This window comes from Ictalurus furcatus, chromosome 21, assembly GCF_023375685.1.
Source record: "Ictalurus furcatus strain D&B chromosome 21, Billie_1.0, whole genome shotgun sequence".
Lineage (NCBI taxonomy): Eukaryota > Metazoa > Chordata > Actinopteri > Siluriformes > Ictaluridae > Ictalurus > Ictalurus furcatus.
In genome coordinates, this window is record NC_071275.1 from 10,159,236 (window position 1) to 10,174,968 (window position 15,733).

Below are 15,733 nucleotides of genomic sequence, written 5' to 3' on the forward strand. Positions count from 1 at the left end.
TGTGATCGAGATCGATTACCGCTTGCGGCCGGTTCATAAAAATTTCAAGAATCACCACCTTAAAATGCTGAAGTTTTAAGTTTTAAGATTTAAGAGTGAAGCTTTACACTTTACTGTGTCATTTTTCCCCGGCAGTGTCTAACGCCAGCTGACCTGCGACCTTTCCCTCCGTTTGCATAAACACTTAATTTTTCCGTCGTGCTTCTTCAGCACCGTGGCCCGTCAGTGCGTCATTTTTTTTATCCACTCTCACGCTCTAGCTCTTCTAGGATTCTGTGTTTCTTTCTTTAGCTCTTTCCTCCCTCTAACAAGGTCCAACTTAAATTGGGTCTCGGAGGACGTGCAAGACGTAAATCCCAGAGGATTCACCGAACCCCAGGAGCGTTTCAGTCTACTGATTCTGAGGACAAACACACACATCATGCTGAGGTTTTTCAGCTGCCACCAGTCTCCAGATTTGCTGCGTGGTTCGTTTTTAAGGAACCGTACAGAACACGAGAGAACAGATACATGGCAAGTTGCGTTGCAGGACTAAACAATTGTGAACTTTATCTGGATTAAAGGGTCTCTAGTTTCCAAAATAGCTTCTACTTCCGGAATCTATCCTGGGAACGCTAGACATCTATCCATCCATCTTCTATACCGCTTATCCTACTGGGTCACAGGGAACCTGGATCCTATTCCAGTGAGCATCAGCAGGGAACACCATGGATAGGGTGCCAATCCATCCAATCTGCAGGCCACATACACATTCAAACACTATGTACACTTTGGACACGCCAATCAGCCTACCATGTGTGTCTTTGGACTGGGGGAGGAAACCGGAGTACCCAGAGGAAACCCCCGCAGCACTGGGAGAACAAGCAAACTCCACACACACAGGGCCATGGTGGGAATCGATCACCCAACCCTGGAGGTGTGAGGCAAACATGTTAACCACTAAGCCACCGTGCTCCCAGACCATTGGACATGAGGCGGGAATTGGTGTGAATTTCAAAAAACATTGGAAAAAGACCAGGCAATCTTCATCTGTCGAGTGTGGTAGATCCTGTTCTGACTCAGGTAGTCTCAGGTTCCTGTTCTTGGCTGGCTGCAGTGGAACCCAATATGGTCTTCCACCTCAGGGTTCGACTGTTGTGTGTTTTGAGATGTTTTAGCAAAAAACTATCTAGCTAACTATGATGAACAAAATGGCAATCTGCATAGTCAGTGTTATAGATTTAACAAGCTAATATGTCCGTATGTCGATCGATGTAAATACTTGTATAATTTATTTAAAAGTATAAGGTGTTACTTTGTTTAATGTTCATGCTGTGAGCAGCCATGTTGAATTGACCTCACTGACTTTGGGTTTTCGCTAGTCGGTAGTTATGAGTTAGCATCTGTGAACCGGCTACACATAGATATTGAGCATCAGACACTAATTCTTCTCACATGCGATGCATTGCATAAGGGCTGATAAAGGAATTAAAGTGAGTTGGTGAGTAAAGAGGGACACTGTTATGGTGGCTGAGGAAGGATCCGTTGAGAACCTGCCCGTGTGTGAGAGAGAAAGAATCTACATAATGCATGTGCGATCATAGATGTCTGCTTCAATCCACTTGAAGGACAGTTTGGAATATTTGCAAACTGTCTCAGGTTGTTTGGAATTTCTGATGAGCGATGTGGTCGAGTGTGAGGCTGGTGGGGTATGAGAATTACACAGTTGCGTGCCGAGATGTGTGCAGAACACGAGCTGGTACTCGTCTGCACTGGACCTTCCGTGACTTCCCCACAGGCCCCCTGCTGAGGCAGAGACACTGCTCTCCCTCTCACAAGCATTAAAATAAGATGAGTGCCGGGCCTGGTGGGCGAATAGTGCACATCTGTGGGCAGCTCACTGTGAAGTGCTGCACGCGTCCTACCTCCGTTTCTCTCAGATCACGCATGTGGCAAAATGTGCGTGTTTACCTGGTCATGAACAAGCAGGAACAACAACAACAAACCTGTGTGCTCCGAACTCACTGATGGACAGCAAACTGAATAGAATAGAATAATACTCAAATATACACACACAACATAGATAGATGGATAGATAGATAGATAGATAGATAGATAGATAGATAATCAGAGTATTAGATAGATAGATAGATAGATAGATAGATAGATAATCAGAATATTAGATAGATAGATAGATAGATAGATAGGTAATCAGAATATTAGATAGATAGATAGATAGATAGATAGATAGATAGATAGATAGATAGATAGATCAGAATATTAGATTGATAGATAGATAGAAAGATATATAGATAGATAGATAGATCAGAATATTAGATCGATAGATAGATAGATAGATAGGTAATCAGAATATTAGATCGATAGACAGATAGATAGATAGATAATCAGAATATTAGATAGATAGATAGATAGATAGATAGATAGATAGATAGATAGATAGATAGATAGATATCAGAATATTAGATAGATAGATAGATAGATAGATAATCAGAATATTAGATCGATCGATCGATAGATAGATAGATAGATAGATAGATAGATAGAAAGAAAGATAGATAGATAGATAGATAGATAGATAGATAATCAGAATATTAGATAGATAGATAGATAGATAGATAGATAGATAGATAGATAATCAGACTATTGGATAGATAGATAGATAGATAGATAGATAGATAGATAGATAGATAGATAGATAATCAGACTATTGGATAGATAGATAGATAGATAGATAGATAGATAGATAGATAGATAATCAGAATATTAGATCGATAGATAGATAGATAGATAATCAGAATATTAGATAGATAGATAGATAGATAGATAATCAGAATATTAGATCGATCGACAGATAGATAGATAGATAATCAGAATATTAGATAGATAGATAGATAGATAGATAGATAGATAATCAGAATATTAGATAGATAGATAGATAGATAGATAGATAGATAGATAGATAGATAGATAGATAGATAACTCACATAAGCTGCAGTTGTTTCAAGCAGATTTGTCCTCTGGTCTGGGTAAGCCCCACCCCCTGCCTTCCCTTCCTCTTGTCTAATGTTGGCGTGTGACATTTTAAAGGTGTTGTGAGTTTCTTCCTGCACATTCATTATCAGTGACAGGACGTCTCTTCCTGCAGCTATTTGGGGACAGACCGCTTTTATTCTGTCAGACAAACAGCTGAAAGGCAGCGCAGTGTGTGTGAGAGTCGCAGATCAGTGTGTGACTGCAGCCCAGGAGCAGCCACATACTGTACCATCCGCAGTTCTTCACCCCTGATCCTGTGCAACTTTAAATCTGCTGATAAATGATTTAAACACGGGGTTCGGGGTCACGTACTGGAACTTTCCTTTATATGCACACCACCATTTTCTCTATGGATGCCTCTATCTGTCAATTTTGTTATTATTATTATTATTATTATTATTATTATTATTATTATTTTTGTTGTTGTTGTTGTTGTTATAGTGCATATTTAATGGCTCATAACTAGCAACATGAGCCATTTATACAAAAATGGAAATTAAGGTGAAATATTGTAATCAATAATAATTATTTACATAGATTTTTATGTAAAGCTATACAGTATGCGTTCTCTTTTTTATATATTTTTGCTATATGTAATTTTCTTTTTGTTTGTTTGTTTTTTTGAACTCCACTGAACTCCAAACAAACCTGAACTCCACTGCAGGCAAGAACTCTCTCTCTCTCTCTCTCTCTCTCTCTCTCTCACACACACACACACACACACACACACACACACACACACACACACACACACACACACACACACATCAACAGTTTTCCCAGCCTACTCATATGAAAGGTGAAGGTTTGTCTGCTAGCCGATCTGTTCTCACTAAACTAGTCCCAGTGACATGCAACACACGGCTCCTGTGTGTATCTTTCACCACACACACACACACACACACACACACACACACACAGACACAAAATTGTATCGGAAAAAAATTACATGTAAAACAAAACCACATGACCTATGTACACTACATGTGAAAAATGTACATGAAAACAAATTATCTGTGAGTGAAAACCACATAAAAATAAAACGTACATTACATGTTTACATTTGCACTACATTTGCATGAAAATAAATGAATCATGTAAAAATAACCACAAGACCTACGTGTGAAAAATTACCATTTCAAAATGAATGAGACGTTTAAAGAAAAAAAAGAACATGAAAAAATGTCAACATGCACTGCGTGTGGAAGTAAATGAATAATGTGAGGGAATCGTATGCAAATGTTTTTACAAATCACGTGTGGAAAATAAAAGCACGTGAAAAAAAACGACGTAAAAAAATGTATTATGTGGAAATTTTTCAAAAATAAAATAAATCCACGTGACCTACATGTGAACATAACTGAATTGCATTGGACAAATGATAATACATGCAAACAATAATTCAAATAATGAATTCATGAGTTTAAAAACTATGAAAAATATCATGTGGAAATATAAAAACCACATGACCTAGCATGTGAAAATAACAATACATGTTCTACCTGTGGAAAAATGTGAATATAAAATACATGAAAGATGTTAAAGCAACCCATTTTATTTCACCTTGTAACTTTCAGGTCAATAAAATAATAATAATAATAATAATAATAATAATACACTTATTTTATGACTCTTTAATGATCCTTCATGCTCCCATCAGTGTGTGTGTGTGTGTGTATGTGTATGTGTGTGTGTGCTGTGATTGCTGCCAAGCCTTTACAAGCCCTCATGAGTTTGTAATTGGCAAAGTACACTTTGATTAGGCAATAAAAATGTAAATCGCCCAGGAGGAATACTCTAATCGCCGATCAGGGTGGAGATCGGACTAATCCACTGTGACAGGATTTTATTTATTTATTTATTTATTTATTTATTTCCGGCAAATTGAGTGCCGAAAGAAATCCCTCAGTAAAAACAGTGAGGACGTTGACGTCACTAATATGCAGAAAATGCCACATCTGAAGCTAATTAAACAGTCCTTCATTTACATTTATTAGCTATCAAACTTTTATGGAGTAAAAAAAAAATGTTTAAAAGTACCTAAATTATAACGACAGAAGGTAAAACGTATGATTAGCGAAAAGGAAGTGTTGTTTTTTCTGCTAAGACTACACCTCAGGGGAAGTGTTCATAAGCCTACATAAGCCCTTTAACTGACATAAACACACTTCAGCAGTCATAAAGACCGCTTTTGTCAATTTTGACATCAACTTCCATAATAAATGAGTCGATAAGATAAATGAGTGAATAAGATATTTATTGACATAATGTTGTTATTACACTTTCCTGATGTTCATAAGGTTACTTTCACATGACACTTCCTTTCACCTGACATAAACCTACATAACATTTATAAGTGCTTATTCCAACACACATCAGCTATCATACAGACTGCATTGGTCATCAAGGAGACATAATACCTGAGTCAAGTGTTTAAGTGTTTATTGACATAGTGTTGTTATTACACTTTCCAGGTGTTCATAAGGTTCCATAACCACTTCACCTGACATAAGCCTACGTAACATTTATAAGCGCTTATTTTAACACGTGTCATGTCACAAAGACTGCTGTTGTCCGTTTCGACATTAACATCACAGATTACTCAACTGACATACAGTAGACATTTCTTATCATAAGGTTGTTATTACACTTTCCACCCTTTCATTGTGACATTTTCCAGGGCATGTAAACTCTTCACCTGACATAAACCTACACAAACCTTTCTTTATAAGTGCTCAGTCCAACACATGTCATACACATGACCTAATTTTAGTGACATACAATAAATATTCATTGGCATAAGGTTGTTATTACACTTTCCAGCCTATGTTTATGACACTTTCTAAGCTACTTAAGCCCTTGCCCTGGCATAAACCTAGGTACATAACTTTGATAAGTGCTTATGCCAAAGACTGCTTTTGTCAGTTTTGACATTAGCATAACACCTAACTTGGCTGATGTAGATATTTAATGACGTAAGGTCGTTATAACATTTTCAAAGCTGACTTAAAACTTTGTGATTCAGTACACTTAGGCTATGTCTCACACAGTCATGATGAGGTGACATAGCAACCGAAAAAGTTCGCTGGAACCGTGGACAGCACAACTATTGCTAGAAATACGCAGAGCTACTGTACAATCATGAATCCTGAATCATGAAGATTCATAACGAAACAGGTTTCTGTTCTACCTGACATCATACCTGGATCTCACATTGACAATTTAGACAGATTTACTTTGCACATGGGGAAGCGTAGGTGGGAAAACAGTTCCTCAGCTCCTCACCCAGTGCTGATACTCTTAATTTAGCTTCAGTGCGTCATGTCATCTCACGCCAGACCAAATGCACACTCTCTCTCCAGGAGAATCTTGCTAATAAAGTCAGGGATGATTCACTTAAGAACACAACTTGTAAAAAAAAAAATATATATTAATAATAATAATAATAATAATAATAATAATAATAATAATAATAATAATAATAATTCCAGGGTACTATAATGTAAATTTCAATTGTAGCATAACTCATAGCATAAAGGATGCTACCTAATGCCACTTCCTCTTGTGCAAGATTATTACCTTGCGTTCATACTAAAGAGCAAAAAGTAAAGCATGTAGTAGCGCAAGTAGTTTGTTGCTAGTGGGCGTGTACCGGCTGTAGCTTTGATGAGAAATGGTTGTAGCTCAAATGTAAAGCCTACAGCACAAGATTTACTACAGAATATGATTTACTTTTGCTTCAAATTATTTTAAATGTATTCTAGTATGTTAGTAAAGTGACACCAGTTTGAAAATTGTTTTATTTGATGTACATGCTACACGCTAGGCGTTGTATTAGCTTTGCTAGCAGATTAGCCTTGCAAGCTAGCTGTACTAGCTACATTGACTTACCAGAGACACTAAATTAGAAGAAGACATCTTTATTGGTGTTGTATACATTACAGCACAGTGAAATTATTTTCTTCGCATATCCTGGCTTGTTAGGAAGTCGGGGTTAGAGTGCAGGGTCAGACATGATACAGCACAACTGGAGCAGGGAGGGTTAAGGGCCTTTCTCAAGGGCCCAAGAGTGGCAGCTTGCCGGTGCTGGGGCTTGAACCCCCGATCTTCTGATCAGTAACCCAGAGCCTTACCCCTTAAAGCTACCACTGCCAATAAGTTATATAAATTGGTTGAAAAATTAAGTGAAAATTGGTTGTTTATGACTTATGTTATGTGCTATGCTTGGTATTCACTTTGTTAGCAGATTAGCAGGTTGACTATGCTAGCTAGATACATTCTCTAGAGGCACCAACGATCACTGATACTTCCTTCCAAGATTTATTTGTCTTCAATAGACATTTAAAGCCAGATCTATACGATAGGATAAGATGAATCCTCAGTTATTTTTCCATTTTTGTGTGTCAATCAGTAAAAAGGAATGAATTTCAGGTAGGAACTGATGTTGTGCATGGGCAACTGTAGCAATGTCAGACCACACATGCTATAGGAATGATCCGATGAAATCATTCGAGCCAATTGTTAGAATTTGTCGCTTTACTCATAGTCGTATCTAATTTGCATAGACTTTAGAAAATCTCTGCTTTCTCAGTCGCTTTGTCGCTTGCAAGTGTGAACACAGGGTAAAAACTAAAATGAACAGTTGTGTGTTGGTGTTAAGGTAAAGGCCAAACCGGAATTCTGATTTCTGATTTCTTACATTATCGGAACGCCAAGGCAGAGTCTATTATTTTCACTATACATTGAAGGCATTTGGGTGAGAGATGAGCCGCAAATGTTCTGAAACCAAGATTAACCTCTACCCATGTGAAGGAAAGGCCAAATTATGGAGGAAGAAAACATAGAATCTCATCAGTCAAGCATGGTGGAGGTAGTGTCATGGCTTGGGCTTGCATGGCTGCTTCTGGAACATTCTTACTGATCTTTATTGATGACGGAACTCATGATGGGAGCAGCAGAATGGTTTCAAGAGGTTACAGGAACATTTTGTCTGTCAATTTACATAGAAATTAATTAAATTAATCAGGAGGAACTTCATCATGAAGCAAGATGTAGTCTTGTGTACTGTTCTGTATTGCACCATGGTCCCGAAGAAACGACATTTTGTTCCAATGTATGTGAGCTGTATAGAGTAATGACGACAAAAACCCACTTGATTGAAGACAATGATTCAAAACATGCTGCCAACTCAACAAACGACTTGATCATGTGGAAAAAAGTGGAAGGTTTTAGACTGGCCAAGTCAATCACCAGCCCTTAACCCAGTTGAGGAGCATTTGACCTCCTCTAGAGGAGACTGAAGGGAGAAACACCCCAAAACAAACAACAACTGAAAGAGGCTTTGCTTGATACGTTGGGCTTCCATTAAAGGTGTGCACTTCCCAAATATTATTCTATCCAATTGCCTGAGACACTTTCTTTCCCTCTTGTCTTCTCTAGATGACACTTCTGGACAGAAAATACGATACAAGCAACAAACTCTATGAACTAAGCCATCATTTGTGAGGGAAAAAAAGAGAAGACCAATGATAGAGCCAAGTGTGATGCCACAGTCTAAGAGTTCTTTTTACTCTCGTGTTCAAGGACAGTCTCCTCCCCTGAGAAAGACGTAACCTCTGAATGAACTCACGGCAGAACACAGATATGATAGCTTCAACCGCACTTCTGTCCTCGTTGTTCGAATTGCACAGGAAAACGGCAGCCCTTTGACCGTGGAGATAAAAGAAGACAACGGTTACAAAACACAGAACAGAACAGAGCAGAAAAAATATGTGAACTGTCAGTGCAACCTTTTTTTTGTTGTTGCTTTGTAAAGCTTCAGCTCTTGATGTCTCTTTGGCATTTCTTTTCTTCTCTTGCTCTTATTATATTTTAGAGCAAGTTCGGAAGGGATGAGAGAAAGGCTTTGATTGGTTGCGCATTCTTTTACAGAAAAGGTTATAATGAGAACGCAGAAACATCATCAGCGAAGTGAAATACGTATTTTTGTTTTTAAATAAATCATAATCATAATTTTTTTAAAGCACCTTTACAGAGGTACCTCACTAATTAGCTAATGGCATTTTAGCATGACTTTACATAATCCACTCGTTAAGGTGGCAGGAAATGTTTTTTGTTTGGGTTTTTTTAATGTCATGTTCACCAAGGAAAAGATTTTTAAAATTATGTACAAACCCAAGAGACTTATGATTTTTTTCCCCACCAAAAGTAGCAGTGGATGCTCTAGCACAGGGGTCTTCAATCTTATCCACAAAGGGCCGGTGTGGCTGCAGGCTTTCATTCCAACCAAGCAGGAGCAGCACCTGATTTCACTTGTTTAATCAGTTCAGCTTAGTCCCTCAAGTAGTCAACTCTCAAGTGTGCCTCCAATTTGGCTGTAATGAAAGCCTGCAGCCACACTGGCTCTTTGCGGATAAGATTGAAGACCCTTGCTCTAGCATATCACAAATGCTGCATCCCAATTCAATTTTGTGAAGAAAAAGTGCATACTTTTGAGTGTCTAGAGTACAAAAGAGTATGCAAGTACTGGGACGTCATGTAACGTAAGAGAACTCTGTTGCCTAGTTACGCAGTTAAACAAACTTCTCGTTGCACCTCGTTGCTTTTCTTCATTCATTATTTATTAAAGTTCACCTATTATGGTTTTTCAAATATTCCCTTTCATATAGTGTGTTATATATGTTGCTGTTTGTGAATGTAAAAACGTCTGCAAAGTTTCAAAAATCAAAACGCACGAGAAACGGAGTTACCGACTCCCAAAAGAAGGAACCGATTCTGAAAAGCTGAAACGAGTCGTTAGTGATTCCACACTTATTTCCGGTACTAACCTACGTAAGTTCATAACAAAAAGCCCTGCCTCTGGTCTTCATCTGCTGCTCGCTGACAGACGGAGCTGAAACTCGTTATGGTAGTGGGCATTTCCATTTTGAAACACGCTGACAGCGGTAGACCAATCACAACAGACTGGGACGTCTGACCAATCAGAGCAGAGTATGCTCTCTGAAAGGAGGAGTTTAGAACGATCCTTTAGAACGGATCATTTAACGAGTCGTTTGTGACACTGGGGGAAAAAAGGTAATGCTGCAGTTTAAATTATGAGCACGTTAAAGTGTTTTTTGACCTCGGATGCATGTAAATCTATTGTTTGAGCGTTTTAAAACAAAATTAGACACGTTTTAAAACCATAATAGGTGCGCTTTCACAAAACTTTGATTAGTGCTTAACATTTAAGTTCTTACTTCAATAATGAAGACGCATCACCAACGTTACACTTATCCACCATATTTGGTAGGTTGAATGTCAAAGAAATTCACGTGATCAGTTATTTGGTTTCATACTATATCGCTGCTGAATAAATTTTCATTTAACATTTAAAGCTGGTAAAGCTGTAACTTTATGTTTTCTAACATCTACGAGACATACGAGTTTACGCTTCTCAGTAGCATGAGAAGCTGCATTTGTTTTGTCATCAAGAGACAGAAAAAAAACGAAGTTGGTGAGCGAAGCTGCTATAATGTGAGTAAGAACAAGCGATTCTGTAATACTAAACTGATCAAAAGTATAACGTCAATCATTATTTCATTATTCAAACAGCATCATTAGCAAAATTGCTAATACTTTGGGGTATACTGTTATAGGAAAACAATCGACTTCGTTCAACTTCAATCAACTGTATCTCGACATTTTCCTACAACAGCACGACATGGAGTGTTTAGGAATCCATATTTAGGAATTATCCCATGAGGCTTTTGGGAATTAGCTGATGAGATCTGGAATCTTTTATGTCTTTAGCACTTACTTACTGTATATATTTTTTTTTATTTACCTTATCAGCTCAACTAATTAACATTTAAGCTTTTATTTTTGGCCCTTGTGTATCCTGCACCTGCTGATCACCAAAACCTGCACCGTGTTCACAGTGGTGTTGGGTGACCGTGCTTCAGCAGCCATGGAAAGTCCATCTCCAGTCCCTTTGAACCGAGTCCTGGTATACGAGCAGACAGGTAACAATCATAATGGCTCTCTTGTGCATAGCCGACATGCCTGCTGACCTGGGAATCGATTGAAATCCCCCAACCCACCCCAACCCCCGTCTCAGCGTCCACCCCGGTATCTCGGCATGCAAGTTAATCCTTCAAGAATCTGAAGGGAAATCAGAGGCCTCTATTGTTTTAACATGTTTGATGCCATTTTTGCTGCACTGGGAGAGAGGCTTAGCCTGTGCGTTGGGAGTATTGACTGATATCCGTTGTAAAAATGAGAAATATACTTCTTTTTATTTTCTGAGAGTGCCCTTTTTCTGCACAGGGCTGCTCTTTGTTACGCAGAGCTTGTTTGATCTATTTGAGAAAGTCGAAGGCAGAACAGAGACGCAGAGTTCCCAGGCATGGAAAAGCCTGCAGCTTCACACCTGTGTTTGGAGGAAAACACAGAGGCTGAGGTCAAAGTTCAATATTCCAACAAATCATATTGCAAAGCATCTTTTCTTGATTGTGCGACGATGTAATTAGGTTTCTGCTTGTAAGAGGATGCAAAACAAATTGCAGGGTCTGCAAGGAAACACACGTGCAGCTGAAATGTAAACAGCTCTAATGCACAATCGAACTTTCCCTTGAGCGAACCAGACCTTCCTCCATTTTGTCACTCGCTGCTCAACCCCAGTCTTGTCACAAGGACATTTAAAATGCAATACCGCCATACACTTTTTCTGGTTTATGAGGAATTTTTCATCACAGTAGATTATTTTGGCAGGTCATAATAACCATGCAGTTCAATTCACAATACGCTCACGAGTCACCAAATACTGCTGTGTTCATGCTGAATTTTAAAGACCCATATGTTGTATTCATTGCAGGTTCTGTCCGTTCTATTTAAGCAGCCCGATTAGTCAGTGGAACCCTATACTCCTCTATTAATTGTGATAAGGATGCTGTCTTGACCTCCCATCGGCAACTGAGGATGGCAGAACTGTTGGCTCACTGAGCTCCTGTCACTGTTATAAATAGCCACAATCAATGCCTCAGCTGGCTTTAGCAAGCTCACTAATTGCTTTAAGAGCCCAGATATCACCTAGGAAAACATGCCTTGAAAGCTGTGCGGTATTCTGTGTGTGTGTGTGTGTGTGTGTGTGTGTGTGTGTGTGTGCTTGATAACTTGTTTCACGGGTGTTGAACAACATTAACTGTAACTATAAACAAGTAAAAAATTATAATAATTGACAAATTGCTATGGTGTAAGGGAAATAAAACATTTCTGGATATTCTGTTACAGGAAAATAATCAGTGATGAGGTGGAGTGGTGAAGCTGAGTAACTGCTACCACCCTGAAGTCCATTCTTTTCCTACATCACATACTCAAGTGTTTTATTCCTCTTATGCCACTGGAATTTGCCAATAGTTACACTTTGTATTTACTAACAAATAAAACATTTTTATTATTTTTACTGTTATTCATTATTATTATTATTATTATTATTATTATTATTATTATTATTATTATTATTCATTGTTTTTATCCATTTATAGTTACATTTAATGGTGTCAGTTTATATGGGACAGTCATTTGTCATGTTACCAAAGTTCACAAAACTCCTCTGAGAGCGTAAAGTGAACTAACCCCTAATCCTAACCCTAATCCCAACCCCTAACCCCCAACCCCTAACCCTAACCCCTAACCCTAACCCTTTACCTATGACAGTTACAAAACGCTGACACTGGAGACTCCTTCCACTAATGCGAAATGCAGAAACCATACTGAAACCATCACCGGGTTATGTACAGTAGAGCGTATTAGACTGAGTGCTTTAATACAAACAAATGACTACAAAGTCGCTGCTATATAAAAAGAATCAACATCATCAATTTTAAATACATTTTAAACCATCAAATTAGTAAATATAACATCTATGAGAACTTTTCTGCCAAGTGCATTAGGCCTGATGAAGACAATTCACGCAACCTCAAAGGAAAAGTTGTTTAAAGATTGGAAAGTGTTGAGAAGGTTTCGAAAGACTCGGGAATTGTCAGTCGCATCGGGTCAATAGTTTATAAATGAAAGCATGTCAGCACTGTTGCTACTCTTCCTCAATCCTTCAGCAAGTGACAAAGCACTCCAGGGTGACAGCTAAGAATCTGTGAGCTTCTCTTGCAACTGATAATGTCTGTGTTTAGGAGTCTGCTGTAAAAACAGCACTCAACAAAAGGGAAGATTACTACGGAGAAAAGCTCTCACAGCTCTCCAAAATAAAGTTTGCTAAAAAGGCATCTGAATAACGAAACAAAAACTGTGAATTTGTTCGGTAATTGAATAGACGGTGCAATATGCTTTAAGACGATACGATATGCGTCTTGATACGTATTACAGTCCATACAGGAGTTCGCTGAGTTTTTGTACTTTGCGTCGGGTCAATTGTTGTTGTTTTTTGCGGAAAGCTACTCGCGATTGCACAAAATTGTTTAGCGTGCTCTTTCAGAGTGATGTTTGTTGGTAAATGACCTTTTAGTTGTACTAATGTTCAACGCACATGAATCAAAGGGGGCTTTGGGGTGAATGCGTGTCGTGATGACGTCACATGATGCATCTTGGCCCAAATCTGCTGAAAAACTGTGGTAATTTTTTTAAAAATGCAAAAATACTGCAAATTTGCTTGATTTCACGTTCATTTCAGCGATCACAAAATCACAAAATCACAAAATCCTGGAGGGACTGGTATTAGACAATATGATGGAAAAGTGAGAGAGAGTTAAACATCTCCTTAGAGAAAACTTCACCGTATCAACGATTATATGCATTTTTTTAAATTCGTTTGTTGTTTGTCTTGTTATTTGTTGATACAAGCTCATGCATCAACTGTTACTATAGAAATGATGCAGACGATAGACACTAGAGACTCCTTCCAAATAAACATTTTAAATAAACTTCTCCTTATGGAAAACTTCAACGTATCAATGATTATATGTGGTTAAGTAAACCTGTGACTTCCAGCTGCACTACTGTCAAATGAATCAACAACCTTCCGACCAATCCGATTTGAGAAGAGCACAGTGGCGAAAACGTAGTTAAAGTCAAAATGCAAATATTGGCAAAAGAAAAAAAAAACAAGGCATGATCGTTGAGATTCGTATTGAGATCGTTGAGAACATCCATCCATCCATCCATCCATCCATTTTCCATACTAATTATGCTATACAGCGTCGCAGTGGAGCTTGGAGCCTATTCCAGGGGCCACTCGGGACACAAGACGGGGGACATCATGGACAGGGTGCCAATCCATTGCATGGCACAATCGCACTCTATGGACAGTCTGGAAATGCCAATCAGACTACAGCGCATGGCTTTGGACTTGGGGGAGGAGACCAGAGGACCCAGAACATGCAAGCTCCACACACACAGGGCAGAGGCAGGATTCGAACTCTCAACCCTAGAGGTAATCAGCCATACTTAGATAAGGTACAAATCTCCAAAATAAATAAAGAAGAGAAAAAAGAAAGCAAAGAACAGAGGACTATCGAAGCAGGAAGGAGACAAGTTAATTGGTACGTAGCAGTTGAGTAGGTCATGTGATCCAGAGCTACCAGGGTATCACACGGACACGACGCCTGCTTCCAAAATTACACAGCCACACATAGACCACATTAACGCCTCCTCCCACTCGACAACGATTACAGTTATTTATTCCAACTGGTATTTTTAATTCCTTTCATGAAGAGGCAGATAAACAAAGATGCAACACTGCTGGAGGAAACGGTAGTAGATTTCACTTGCCAAACAGATTCTGGAAGACGAACTGAGATTTCTGGCCAGCTGGACCGCACTTGCACGGTGATCTAAGCCAGTGTTACCTAACTGAAATCGATTAGCTCGTACGTGCACTCCTCGATGCCCAACTTCCGTTCCTCACCTTTCAGCCCTGATGCAGAAATAGAAACCTCTCCTCACTTCCCTGCAAGAAGAAGGCCTCTGGGTTTCACTTGCATCACCTGCGCTGCTTTTCGGGCTTGCCACTGTCCGTCTGTCTCGACTTTCCCCGGGACAGCTTACAAGCCGGGGAAAGTTCTTTTCAAACCCGGAGACGTCATATTTATCTTGGAGAGTTATAGGCGTAACAGGAGGGAAGTTTATTATTTGACGCAGCGAGTGCCAGAGAGCAGAGAGATGTAAGAATGGGGGGGAAACGGCGCAATAAAAATGATGTATGGGACGTCATTCGGAGAGAGGCACGATACATCACTTTCAAGGCATGTTCCTCAAAGCCCTGCTTTAATGAACTACACGCTGGAGTCATATTCTGCTGTAATGGATTTGGGGATGAGATAAACCTAGCTCATCTGCACAAATATGAAGAACTGAAGCTTGTTATATCACTCAAGCTTGACCTCTGAATATGCGTAAAAAACTTTCCTTTTTTTTCCGATAGCACTTTTTATATGTACCTTCTGTTTAAAAGGTAATTATATGGTAATGACGAGTACTTTCGGCTAAATATGTTAATATGTAAGAAACGAAACACTTAAGAAAACTTTACTATGCTTTACTTTTGTAAACGACGTCATGTTAAAGCCGCAGCACATCACATGACCAAGTCACATGCCTCACTGATCGCTCACACCTGTTTCCTGTTTCACCTATTATTGTTTAAGTTCTGTGTGTCTCATTGTCAAGTGTTTGTCATTTCTTGTTCTGTGTGCCACGTTATCACTAT

At 38.9% G+C, this 15,733-nt stretch overlaps 1 long non-coding RNA gene across 3 annotated transcripts; it reads right to left on the reverse strand.

Annotated features, from left to right (window-relative positions):
* Positions 1 to 6,690: 6,690 nt before the first annotated feature.
* Positions 6,691 to 10,322, reverse strand: LOC128625093 (uncharacterized). 3 transcript variants are annotated; one of them, XR_008388880.1, is made up of 4 exons: positions 9,861 to 10,322; positions 8,823 to 8,893; positions 8,663 to 8,736; positions 6,691 to 8,481 (listed from the first exon to the last, which is right to left on the reverse strand). It is a non-coding gene; the product is annotated as an uncharacterized LOC128625093 (long non-coding RNA). The 3 variants fall into 3 exon arrangements; XR_008388879.1 differs by having other exon boundaries at positions 8,604 to 8,736; XR_008388878.1 differs by lacking the exon at positions 6,691 to 8,481 and having other exon boundaries at positions 8,581 to 8,736; positions 9,861 to 10,317.
* Positions 10,323 to 15,733: the final 5,411 nt, after the last annotated feature.